Below are 13,845 nucleotides of genomic sequence, written 5' to 3' on the forward strand. Positions count from 1 at the left end.
ATTCATAACCCAGTTACAGTCAGCTTTGACAACTATTGAATTTTAAATATCATTGTGCACTATGGTCCATTCACATCCTACTGGTATGACTTATTGCATATTATATTTTCCCTTTTCCTTTCAGTTGTATTATAAGGAAATATTTGCTAAGCAATGCTTCTCTGTGACACTCTTCACAATTTGGGCTTTTCAGACTATTTATTTCCATGAGTAAGTTTCTTTGTGCTGGACTTCTATCATACTCAGTTATCCTCTTCACAACATATTTGACTCCATGGTTAGTAGCATAGAAGACAGCCAGCCCATCCTAAGTAAGGGGTCACACCTTCTCCTGAAGTGTCACTCAGGAAAATTGCCTCATCATTTTATGGATATAAGTGCTTCACATACCTTTCCAAGTGTCACCAAATTTGGCTAGTTTCTTGCCAAAGTGATCCATTTAATATTTCTTTATGAGATAATAGGTACTTCTCAAATTTGTGGCATGCTCCCAAAAATGCTATTTCAGTTTGGCTCTAAACACCTAGTTAAAAATCAATGGTTTCTGAATCCCTTCATGACCACTGGGGTTAGTGTTGACTTTACCACTACACTTGCCATTGCTACTGTGGAGCATGAGTGTAATCTAGCAAAGTTGCATTTCACATACAGATTTTACTGTAGCTATGAGAAAATTATTAATTTGCATATTATACTTCTAAAATTTTCTCAGTCTATGTGTATGATAAGAACAGCCAAATAGGGCTTCTTTGGAGCTCTAGAGGACAATCTCAGTGAGTGTGGACCCTGCGTCATTCTTATATTATCCCCTCTCCTTGTCATCAACCTTTTCTCAAGGCCCACTCTTGAGTTCATCACATTTTCATTTAGCATATTCAGCTCAATAGAACATAAGCTCTGGTATGCCAAGGAAGCTACAGCAATACAACACCCCTCAAATTCTAGCAACTGCTTCAGCAGTGTGTCAACCTGGTTTGCATTTATTTAATAGTTCACAGATGATCAAATGTTGTATACTTACAGATCTGCATAGTTCAAAAGTAATATGTCCTTGAGATTATCACATAAGGAGTTGACCAGTGACCATAGTCTATAAACCTTTAACTAAAAGAGTTAACTAATAGTTTAAACTATTAGTTTAACTAATAGTTCAAACAATCAAAAGTCAGTAGGGTCATTAGAAAGTGCTGTATTTCCCTTTTTCCTTCCAGATTACACAGAAAGAATTTTTGGGTAAAGTTGCTACCTCATTTCCAAGCAAAGGACATTTTTTCATAAGGCAATAGTGCTTGTGGTCTTCCCTAGGGAATAAAAATTTAATTTGGGCATTCTCTTGACTTGAGACGCTCTTGAGGGAACAAATATTATCAGGTTTTTCTGGTGTTATCACTCACTTCCAAGTGCCTTCATATTAAGCTACCACTTCCCTTGCTTTTATTTATTCCCAGATTTAGTCTGACTCTTTCTACCTGGATTGAGATGAAGACTCAGATATAGTCCAGAAAGCCAAAATTGGCAAAAGCTGTTAACTGCATCAATGTCTTCTCCTTCATTCGTTTACATTCTTTGATTTGTAATAGAGATATCCTTTATATCAAACATAGTCAGAACAATTTAAGGCCTAGCCAATCAGAGAATTCTTTTGGAATAAGTACAGCAAGGCTTAAAGTCTCAGAGAAAATGTCATATGCCAATTGTTTCTCTCAGTAGGAGCCAACAAACTGAAGCAAGCTCTTGACTCCATGAGATGCTACAGTAGAACAGAAACAAAACACTTTGTGAAGTGGAAAAGAGAGATGGTTGTAGTGTAGCATCATTTCCTACACATGCATTCTCATTTCTGCACTCCAAATGATCCCATTTTATATTTTCCTTATTAGAGGAAAGCGTTGTCAAAGAGCATGTATAAAGGACCCATGGACAAAACCAAAGGGAAGTAGCATTGAGGGTGGGAGGTGGGGGTAAGTGGGGTAGGGAAGAGTGGTGGGGAGAAAATGGAGACAACTGTACTCGAATGACAACACAAAATAAATAAATAATTGAAATGTTAAGTCCAGTCACCTGATTATGCAGATAAACTCTTTATTATTTGTTTTTTTTTTAAGAAAATATTCAATTTACTTTTTAAATTCTTTATCAAAACACTACTCTGAGGATGAGAATAAATGAAATATGTCCAAGTAATATGGCCTTTTAGCTGATCAGGATATCATAGTCATTGCAAAGTAGGTCCCTTGAGTTGAGAAAATATATATGCATACTTTAAATTTAAATAATTCACATTGTTTCTATCTTTTTGTAATATTATTGACCATTGCCTTAATAATAACATTTACAATAAAAAATAGAGAATGTAAGGGCCTATCTAGAACCTTAGAAATTCTCTAGAAGCTATAAATAATAGTTCACTATGATCCACCTGATAACTGTCAGCTGGACTCTGTTCCTTTCAAATCAATTGCATGAAAGGTTAAAAAAAGATCTTTTTCTCTTGTCATTCTGAAAACTCATAGGCAACTATCAATACCTCAGCAGAGAACAAAGAAATATATATTTATTCAGACTAATTGCATTGTCTGGTAAACTGCATGGGACTCATCTTTTATATTTGGATGGCTATTTCAAATATTGTCTTTTTCTTGGAAAAAAATATATATACCCCATGCACAGTTAAACTTGATTTAAAGCTTCAAGAGTGCTAAGAGTAGTAATGAGTACAAGAGGCTGCAGAACAGGGAGTATAGGTATGCCTTTTCTTGCAGTTAGTAAATGACTTCACTTGAGCACTGGAGAAACAAAAACGTTGCCTTGTCATCTTAGGTTGGTGGTAGACTTACCTTTGCTCTGAAATCTGGGGATGTCCCTGGTGAGGGTGAAACAGGCTCTCTGTGTCAGGGGGCTGGGTGAAGGAGTCTCAAAGAAGCTGATGCTCAGGAGTGGTCACAGGCTCCAACAAACTCAACTAAAAATCTGGTGTCTGTGGTGTTCAAAAGGCTTTTGAGTGACATTCATGAGGTCAGTGTTTTCTTGCTCCACCATTGTGAACTGATTCCAGTATTCCAGGGTCAGTGAAATCAAGCATTCTACCATCTTGTATTGATGCTTGATGTCCTGTAACATTGCCATTGGATCTGGATGGGGCACAGCATGGTCAACTGTTGTATGGACAAAGACTTTAACTAGATTGGCAACATCCATTTTTAATGTTTGGGCTCTGAGCCACTCCTGCAAGTGACTCATAAGGAAAGCTAAGATGGCTTTGTTGTCTTGGGGCAGTTCACCAACTGCCTGGAATGGCAGCTATTCTCTTGTCCTCATCTGTGATTTCCGTGGCTTCCTTAAAGATTTTGTTTAGCCAAAAGTTCAGAAGGGGTTGTTTGAGGTTTCAAAGGAAGTCTTTCAGGAGGCCACAGATAGCATGGACATCATCCACTTTGCTGAGGAAGGGTATAGTTTTCACTCTTTGAAATTCCTCTTTCAGAGCTTTCACTGTCTGGTCAAATCCTAATATCTGATACAGACCTGTGTTGGTCAACCCTCTCCACTCACTCTCATTTGTTCAGTGGTTAAAAATAGAGAGGATTACTTGAGAAGTCTGGACACATTATCTGCCAACATTCCTTTCCAATCTTAACACTTGTTCCTATCAGGGTGGAAATGCTGGGCAGGGGACAGTGGCCCTGATAGTGTGGCTGAGAGACCACACAACAGTCTCAATATTTCAGAAACAGCTTGCCAAACTTTATTCACTTTCCACATGGAACACAAGATTCAGGTTTCAGAACAGTCTTAGAGACAAAGTCACACAGATGCATCTCTTCATTACTCTGTGGAGTGCTGGGCGGTCTGTCTCAGTTCATGGCTCCAGCTGCCTGCTACTCAAGGTGGAGTCACTATTCCAAAGCTATAAAGTACTCATTTTGTTTTAGCTTGTTGTCCATTATGGCATGGTTTCAAAAGTGGATGCAATTTCAATGGGTCTGCCATCATTGGGAAGAGTTACTGTAGTTTTTGCAAGTATGGACTCATATAGTGAACCCTGGTCTACCCTGGAACCAGTGGAATGAGCTTTATTACAGGTTCTGAGAGACTATCAATGACCTGTTGGTAGTGGAGTGCCTCTTTTCTCTCTTCTTTAGTTTGAAAGTCTTTACCAAAGAAGAATCCCAATCCAGCAATTCATCGATCTTGTCAAAGCTTATACCCGATAAAACAGAACCAGATTCACCAATAGTTGAAAGTCTTTTTGTGTCCAGCATAGCCAATGGATGGTTGGCCTCTGCTGAGAAAAGCTGGACTTGATTTTTGCTCCTTGCTTAGTTGAATGCTTCCAGTGTCACATTCGAGCATCTCTCAGATCATCTGAATCTGCCTTTTCAGCTTTTCACAGTTGGCCTCAGTTCACTGTCTCTGTTTGACCTCTACATCCACATGAATGTAAGCACGCATACTTCAGCTTAATATACAGAGCACTATGCTCAGTCTCTGCTTTTACCAACAGATTTTTGTATTTCCTCAGTGTGTGCTCTGTTCTCTATCGCTTTTTATGGAAAATCCTCAAAGTCCTTAGCATCTCAGTATCCATCTTTCTCTTCATGTAGCCACCAGAACCCACCTAGCTGGGTCCACCAGGCCCCACCTAGGTAGCCTCAAATGCATTCTTAAATATTCTATTCTGGTCTCTTCAAAATTTTCTGTTAGGTTTCTTAGGACCATCCAACATATACTATCTTTTACTCATTCTTTGGAATTCTAGCAGTCCTTCCCAAATTATAGATCTCCATGTGAGGGTATTTTTAATTTTCCAATTGTGTATGACCCAATTAACTAAGCACATAGGTAGACTATCACCACTGTGTAACAATTTGGAGAAATCCACATGGATCCCCTTAGAATAAGCTTCTAGTTCTTGTTCAAAAGCTAAATGTACTATTGCAAGTAATTAAGACTACTGTACATATTTGTCCTTTCCTATTTTTTCCAAGAGTTTTTCCTTCACCAGCTGAATCCCTGAAAGTCACACTGTACTGAGAGTTGCCATAAGTGCATCATGCTGCTTGCATTATTTTCTCAAATAGAGGGTCATATGGTCATGCCATTCAGCCATGGATATGTGAGGAAAAAGTCCTTAGGTTGGTTGATTGTCATGCAAATGATAATCATGTGATGATTCTCCTGGGACAATACCTATAGTACACAGAATGTACATCTGTGTATATATATGCATTTATGTACATTGGACACACACACACTATTTTTACTTGACAAATAAACTCTCTTGGGGAGCCTCCTCATTAGAGCCTCGATTGTATCCATTACAGGCTCAGAGTTTATATTTTTGTCTGCTGATGCACTTTACCCAAATTTCTCTAACCTTTTCCCACCCACAAATCTCTTGGAAGATACTTAAGAGAGCAAATTCATTATTGTATTCTATATGTCTTCAGTGTTGCATGCTATCTCTACTAGATCCCAATACCAAGTGAATAGTTTCTACTGAAAAGAGCATTGCATAGATAGCAGTGACATTTGGTATCTTTTAGGTACCTAATCCTATTAACCTGTAACTACCCTGTAATGAAGGCACGGTCTGACTTCTCTTACCAAGTCCAATGAGTGTAGACCTGAGTTGGTAAAATGTCTCATATCCTATGTCCGTTTGGATATTATGGTCCCAGTGGCCCAGGACAAGTCCTGCGCCATAGCATTTTGTCATATCCCACATTAAGAGCTTTGTTCAGGTGTCCATTTGAATTGTCTTTTGCCTAATCACTTAGTTCTTCTTTTACTCTGCCTGTTTTAAGTAGACAATAATGATTTTAAAAGTTAGGAAGGTGCATTATCCAGAATAAAATATATTCACTAAATGTTGACTTATTCATATTCAAAATTTTCAGAAATAATAATTTAGTTCTAGTTTTGGGAAGATCTCTGAGACATCAGGCAAATGACTCCCAAAATATCATGAAGTAAGCCAATTTTGAATTTTCAAAATTTATCATCCATTTTCATAAGACTTACAGGTAACTTTTGTTGTAAATTTTTTTTGTTCCTTTTCCCATTCTGTTATTAATGTAGGAGACCGTTCTGTGTAGCATGGGCCAAACTCCCACTGGGAGATGCACAGGACCCACGCCTATGGATAGGTTCTCCCATGGGGAATCAGGCCTGCAATGTACCTAGGCTGCTATGAGTCTTGCTTTTTGCTAAAACTCCCTCACTCTGAATTGAGGACATTTAATGTAAAGTAACTTCCTAAAATCCAGCTAAACCTTCCAAGGATGAGTGTAACCAGTTCAACCACTTTTGCCTTTTCATTTGCAAATATCCCTCTTCTGTGATGTGATTAGTGGCATTGGCTCCTTTGTTTTCTGTAAAAGGTAACCACCTAAAGTGAACCTGGGCATAGAAAATGAGGACCTTCATGTAATGTACCCCGAGATAGAAATAAAGGTCTGTCCTGACAGAGGCCTCGGCTTTTGCTCCCCTTGAAAGAAAAGCCATGCTGTCCCTTTTCCTCCACTGGACTCAGTATTCCATGTGAATGTCTCATTTCATCCATAATGACGTGGACACTGCGGGCTGGTGTCTGCATCAATTAATATAATGCCCACACGACAGTGATTCAGCTTGTTCTTCACTGATATTATTCCCATAAAAGTCTTAGTACTTGGTAGAACTTTAATACTTTAGACAATGTGGTAAACATATATTGAAGTTCAACCCACATAAAGGCAAACAGGAGTTTGATTTTCTTCCACTGTAAGTATGAAAACAAGGTTCTAATCCAATCAATTGCATTACACCAATCTCCATTAGCCTGTTGCATCTTTTGGATAATTTATATCAGACACTGCTACCAACTGCACTGCATTATTCATTCCTTTGTTAATTTTCCATAAATCTCAGTGACCCTCTTACCTTTCTCATTAGTCAAACTCAAATTGTTATAGGGTGCATTGATATTATTACTCCACTTCTACCATTTTTTTTAGTCAAAGCAGAAACTTTCTGCTGCCCCTTGGAAATTCTGATGCCTAATACTCAATGCAAAATAGACCTAGGAAGTTTCACTCTGCATATCTAGTTTATTTTGAATGAGGACAGACTTGGTTAAAATTTGACCTGAAGAAAGTAACTGTATTGTTTGCCATTTATGTTACATCCTTTATAAACATGGATTTAGGTAAATATACTTTAGCTTCTGATATTTTGATGTGAAATTTTATTTCATTCATGAATAATTTCATTCATTGAATGTCTTACAAGAAGCATCTCCATAAGTCCCCAGTCCCACTGAAGTCCCTGTAGTATCTTTTCTCTCTCATAGGCAGGAATGCTGGTGTGTTACAGGCCTATCTCCAGCAAGTCCAACAAGAAAAACTCACCCAGTCTTACAGATCATGGAGGGAGACACATTTACAAGTCCCTAGTCTAAACCATATTTCGTAGATGAGATAAATATTGCACCATGTTTTAGCTCTCCTATTTAATTCTTTCATTTTATCTACTTTAAATTCATCTCAGTGAGGATAAATCAAATGTGACACGATTCTTTGAAGGAGATGACTTGTAAAATAGATGGTTTGTGGTAACCGGTCTATTTTTTTCTATTTTAATTTCATCCCCTTTTAAAATATATAGTAGAATGACTCCAGCTGACTTAATCTTTTTTCCATCCATTACCCTTAAGCTCGGTTTCCTTTTTTTTTCACCTTTGCCTTTTCTTTAATTGCCCGAACATTTTACATACTTGCAAACTCATGGAAGGTAAGTGAGGAAGTTAATCCACTGTTGTATTATAATCCTCTTTTGTTTCTTGAACAAGAAAGACTGGCATTTCTCTGAATTATTATACTCAGCATTACTTAAGGAATAAGCATGTAATTAGGGTACATTCAATTTTAATTACCATATTATAAATTAAGGGGGTTACCACTCTTAGTATTTTGTTGTTTAACAGGCATGTTTTAATTCTAACGTGAAACTGGAAACAGGACAATTCTCATTTTTTTTGTGAACACTCACCTGACTCCAGCTTTTACTACCGTGAGGAGGAGAGAACGGCTGTATTTTGTCATTAATGGGTTGGGTGACAAAATCACAATTGATTTTAGGTAGATAATCATCCCAAATAGACCTCTTTATTCTGCAATATCTAAGCATCAAAGTAGTCGATGTTAATTATCAAAAGAGTATTAAAACATTAATATGAATCACATTTTTAAAATGCTGATCTTAATTTATTTAGTGTTAAATCTCAAGTTACTGGTTTCATCATTGTCAATGCAGTCAGCTGTAGTCACTTCATTTTTTGTGGGGGAGTCATTTTCACTGTTTGACTCTTTTTTTTTTTCCTATTTAACTATAGTAGAACTTACATCTTATAATTTCCATGGCAAAATTTTCACCATCAAATGGATTGGCCACCAGTGGTTAAAGTCTTATCAGTTCTTTTTTTCCCATTGTGTCTCTTACCTCATTAATCTTTTGTTATATTGAATAGAAATCTTTGTGTCAACTTCACTTCTTCCCCCAGTCTGCCTATGGCACCATGATTGATTCAACATCGGATGGTGATACATTTAGAATTCAGGAGGATTCACAAGAAATGTCATGCCCCTCAACTTGCTTTATTTCCATTGAATGACACACAAAGGCAATAGAATACACTGACCTGGAGTTGCTTGGGGCGGCGAGGCTCCATTTCAAGCAGAGCTTGCAGGTCTCCTCACTGGATAAGTGCACTTCACTATAAAAGAAAAAATTGAAGATAGTTCTGTCCACTTTAATTCATTTAACCAATCTCTGGCATTTCTTTCCAATTATACATTCTGTATATCATATCATTGAGTTAGTGTTCAGGCTCATTCCTCTCATTTTTAACCACAATCTACCAGTCAGAGTATCATATTGAAGAATTCTGACAGCTAGATACAATCGCCCAGCTGGGCGGAATAAAACATTTATTTCTGGAGGCATAGTCTTGGATCATGCTTTCAGAAGTTTCTGAATCTATGCTAATAGTTTAGAGGAGCTATTATCTTTTTATCTTCATATGTATATGAATATGTCATTATAATTATCATCTTTTAGATATATCTTGTCAAAGATATGTTGCAATTGGGAATTTCAGAAATAGACTCTATACTCAAGATGTGTCTGATTAACAAAATCATAGAAGGCTTCATGAAAATTTCAGGATGAGTTTTCTGCATTACAGGCCATTCTAAAACTTAGTAGCTCTAAACCACCACCATTTGATTATTCATATTTCTATCAGTTCACAGTTTGTTAAGCTGGACTCAGCTGGGAAGTTCTTTTGTAGATCTTGCTCATAGTAACCATGCAGTTACAATGATCTGGGGCCAGATGGTCCTAGATGACCTCATTTATGTGTCCAGGGCTCTTTTGCTGGATGGCTGGATGTTCTTTGTCCATGTAATGTCTCTCTTTGCATGATTTCTCATCTTCAAGGAGGCTAAACTGTGCTTCCTAGCACAATGAGTGTCTTGGCATTTCAAAAAGGGCACATTTTATTGGTCAAAGCAAGCCTCTGGACCATATAAGATTTCACAGGAAAGGCTACAGATTTCACCTTTTGTGGAAAGAGCAGACAAAAAATGAACATTTTAATCTACCACAATCCACTCAATTAGCACATTATATTTCTAGTAAAGCAGGATGATATTATACAAGGAAAGATTGCATAGTAGTAGTTAAGAGTGAAGATGCTGGAACCTGATAATTAATGAGGGAGAGCAATAATATGGCAGTAGAGCCATGTGGTTTAGGTTGAACACTTTGGAACCAATCTACCTAAGTCTGATTCTTGGTTTCTTCATCTAATGCTTATGTACCTTGATTAGGTTCCTTTTAAACACTATGACTTGGGTTTTTTCCTCTGCAAAATAGGAGTAATAATTATAATATCACAAGTGTCATGGAGTTTTTGTTAGGACTGAATGAGCTAATTATAATATATGAAATGTTTGGTCTAGCTCCTGAATCATTTTAAGAAGTGAATAAATGTTATGAATCTTTTGTTACTTAATTTATATTTTACAGAGCTCATCAAAAAGTTCTTTTAAACATTTTATGAATGATTATTTAGCTTGTGGTGAACTATAACTTATAGCATTTTCCCACATATATTACAGTTAATTCCAGATTGCATTTTTCCTCCAAATATTATTTGAAACTTAAAGTTAGTACACTGTTTTTCTCTAATAAATTACTGGTTTTATATGTTCATTTTAGTTTATAAGTGTGTTTTTAATTTCTATAATAATTGTTATACTATTAGAAATTTCTTCAGTAATTCTTCCATAGTGATACCCTTAACTACTTGATAAAAATGCACAGTTTTTGCCAAAAGAAAGCAAAACACAATTAAGAACTTCTTCTTATTCTTTTTTCTGCCTCCTGTTAGATTAAAAATTAATTTTTTTCTGCTTTTATTTTTACTGTGCTGGAAATCTGTAATGTTTTATGTATATTCTTTTAGTAATTTTCCTTACATTTTTAACATGCTCATTGTACTTTATATTTTTTCTAACCCATCCACATTAAAGAGGTTAGCATATTATAAAATTACTCAAACCACCCTCTCACAATCAGCTGTTTTTTTGTAAAGTTCTATTTCTACTTTATTTTAAAAGAAACAAAAATGGCATTTTTATTTATAAATATTTATTTTTGCTTTTGCTCACCATTATTTTTTGCTGCTTAGTTTTTAAAATGTTCATTTTTTTATTGTTCAGTATATCACTGTAAATTTTGAGAAAATGTCTGAAATAATAAACTGTAAAATTTTTTTCCTCAGTAAAATATTAGTTCAGCTAGATCTAGGGGCAAAGACTGGGATTTATATTCTTTCACTATAGTGACATTGTATCTATTTTTTCTTCTAAAAACTTCTACACCAGACTGTAGATTTTTAATTCTAGTAGTTTTTAATACTTGCCATTTTCCTTGAAATTTTAATTTATAAATTATTTTTTCTAGCTATTATTTTTTTTGCCCTTACATTTGTGTTATTCAGCAGGGGATTCACTTTTTACTAATGTATATTTTTTTGTCAATTAGAGAAAATTTTAACTATTACCTATGTGAATTTTAATTCTTTCCCAATTATTTCATTTTACTGAAACTTCCACTAAATATAACTCAGAATTACTCATACTATCTTTTATGTTTTTTTAATTTCACAATGTTTTGAATGACTATTTCAATTCTAACTATACAGTCTTTCCTTGTTCCCAGACTACTATTTAAATTTTTCTTTTATTTTCATTTCCATAATTGCATTTTTCCACTTCCATAGTTTTTATTTTGTTTTTTCTTGTCTTCTGACCTTGTTTTATGGATGTTATTTTATTCATAGTCACTCTGAGCATTAAAAGTACACATGCTTTAATATTTTCTAAGCACTCTGTTATTTTCAGGTCATCTGTTTGTTATAGATTTATTTGCTTTTTGCCATGGGTTTGAGTTCCTTTTTGTCCACTGTAATTTTGTTCTCAGGGTTCACATTTCATATGAGTTTTTCTTTTTCTACACTCACTCATTTTATCAAGCATTTTTATAGTTTTCTTACATGTCAGCTCCTTTGTATGGATGGATCACCATTCAGAGACTGTTACAGGGTGCAGCCAAGAGGGGGGACCCCAAATAGGCATTTGAAATGGGGTCCAGAACTTAAGGTGTCCAGGAGATTTTAAGATGTCTCCATCCCCCCCCATCCAGGGTATGGGTTGGGGGAAGGGACAAATGGAGCAGGGCCATTGAGAGCTGTTTTGCATAGCAACAGCCTTGCAGCTAAGCTCTGGTGTGGTCATTTAACATATCTATAGCCTTTGGCTGGTTGCATGGATATGTTAAATAGCTGTGATCATCTCTGAGCCAGGGAAATGGAAGTAACTTTCCCACCAAGACATAACTGGGGGGCAGGTCCCCTGAGTTACAGTGCCTGCACCTGCGTGGGAGCTTGGAGATGATTGACTCCTGGACATGGGGCCACGCCTGCCCAGACTCATGATGGCAGCCCAGTAAAGCTGGAAGGATACAAGTTCTGGCATGTGAAGCTGAGTGTGGGAGGAGTCAGAAATGAGGCTGCAGAGGAAGATTGGCTGCGGGGATTTAAAACACAGGCCTGGCGGCCATTGAGAGGGAGAACCATGCTGCTTTAGGAAGGAGAGCCATGTGCAGCCCTGAGAGGGAGAGAACCATGTGGCTGTGGAGGTGCAGAGAGGATCACAGCCATTGGAGAGAAAACCACACAGCTTTAGCAGAGTGAAGACTCCCGCATCCCTGAGAGAGGGAACCACGTGGCCTTGACAAAGTGGAGACTCCCGCAGCTCTGAGAGAGAGAACCACGTGGCCTGGCAGAGTGGGGACTCCCATGGCCCTGGGAGAGAGGACCACGTGCCTGTGCCACAGTGGGGACCCCCACAGCTTTAGAAGGGGGAACCACCACCTGGTTTTAGCAGAGATCCTGGCGACTCAGCCGAGGGTTCCGGGAACCCAGGGAGGTCTCCCAGTCGAGATGGAGTATTAACTGGGAAGAACCAGAGGACTGCCTGAGCCACGGACTTCTATTTCCTTTCCTGAGATACGGTACTCTGGACTGGGCAAAGGGGAAAGGAAGGAAGGACTGTGTGTTTGTGGGTGTTTTTAGGGACTTTAGGATTTTTGATAAAGACATTAGGTCACTACTTTAAGTTAGTATAGCATTAAATAAACATTTCCTTTCCTTTTCACGAATCTCTGGCATTGAGAGACGTCTTTCCTAGGGCGGTGGACATGATGGATGGGGGGGCCTTTTAAATAATAGTATATCGTCCCAGCCCTCCCCCCCCCCCTTGTCTGTTCTGTAACAAGACCATATTGCTTGTGGATACTTTCAAGGGGGCTGCATAGTAATCTTAATAGTGCAGACACACACAAGGCTTTGGGACATAAAATTAGTTTTATTTTCTTCTCTTTTTAAAAGTAAATCATGAATTATGGACTTAAGTCTGAGGACATAGTTGCTTTCCTTTTGCTTTGCTCCATTGTGAACAAACAGGAATGGTCCCAGACTTTAGCAAAGTGCATTTACTTCTGGTCTTCAGTGAGTGCGAGACCTGTTTCATTCCAATTCTTTGCCAAGATTGAAGTTCCAGGCTCCATCATCTTCTCATAGTACATAGGCATCTGCCTTCAGCCCCCACCCATTAATGTGAATTTTTCTCTCATCTTTTGAGTCGGCCAATATTTCTGTTTTTTTTTTCCCATAAAATAAAAGACACATTTTCCGTTTTCAACAATACCTGTATTGCTTTGGATATTTTGAGTATATTGGCTACCTTCTGCATGGTATATAACATTTATTATTCTCAAATAATGTCTCAATGTGATTGCTGTCAGCCTCAACTGGTCTACCCAACCACGGAGCATCATCCAACAAGAAATCTCCAGCACAAAACTTCACAAACCATTTTGACACATTCGATCTGTCACAGCATCTTTTCCATATACTGCACAAATCTTTTTTGTGTGTGTTTCAGTTGTGATTTTACCTTTCTTGAAATAATAAAGCATAATAAGTTGAAAATGTTGCTTATTTTCTTCCATCTTCAATATTAAAATGGCCACACAAAAATTCATCAATTTTGATTTTTTTTCTAAATGAACACTGCATTGCATGAGACAATGCAATCTAACAAAATTGTTTCAAATGAAGTTAAAGACAACTAAGTGCTACAAGAACCATCTAATGAAAGGGAACAAACATTTTGGTCAACACAATATAAACTCAGATCTCTGGGATGGAGAAGACGATGAAGACCTGAACGTTACATG

At 37.2% G+C, this 13,845-nt stretch overlaps 1 pseudogene; it reads right to left on the bottom strand.

Moving 5' to 3' along the window:
- Positions 1-2,775: 2,775 nt before the first annotated feature.
- On the bottom strand, positions 2,776-13,197 carry LOC123818707 (annotated as a pseudogene).
- Positions 13,198-13,845: the final 648 nt, after the last annotated feature.

Source organism: Phyllostomus hastatus, unplaced genomic scaffold (assembly GCF_019186645.2).
Source record: "Phyllostomus hastatus isolate PE091 unplaced genomic scaffold, TTU_PhHast_1.1 phas_contig_29, whole genome shotgun sequence".
Classification (NCBI taxonomy): Eukaryota; Metazoa; Chordata; class Mammalia; order Chiroptera; family Phyllostomidae; genus Phyllostomus; species Phyllostomus hastatus.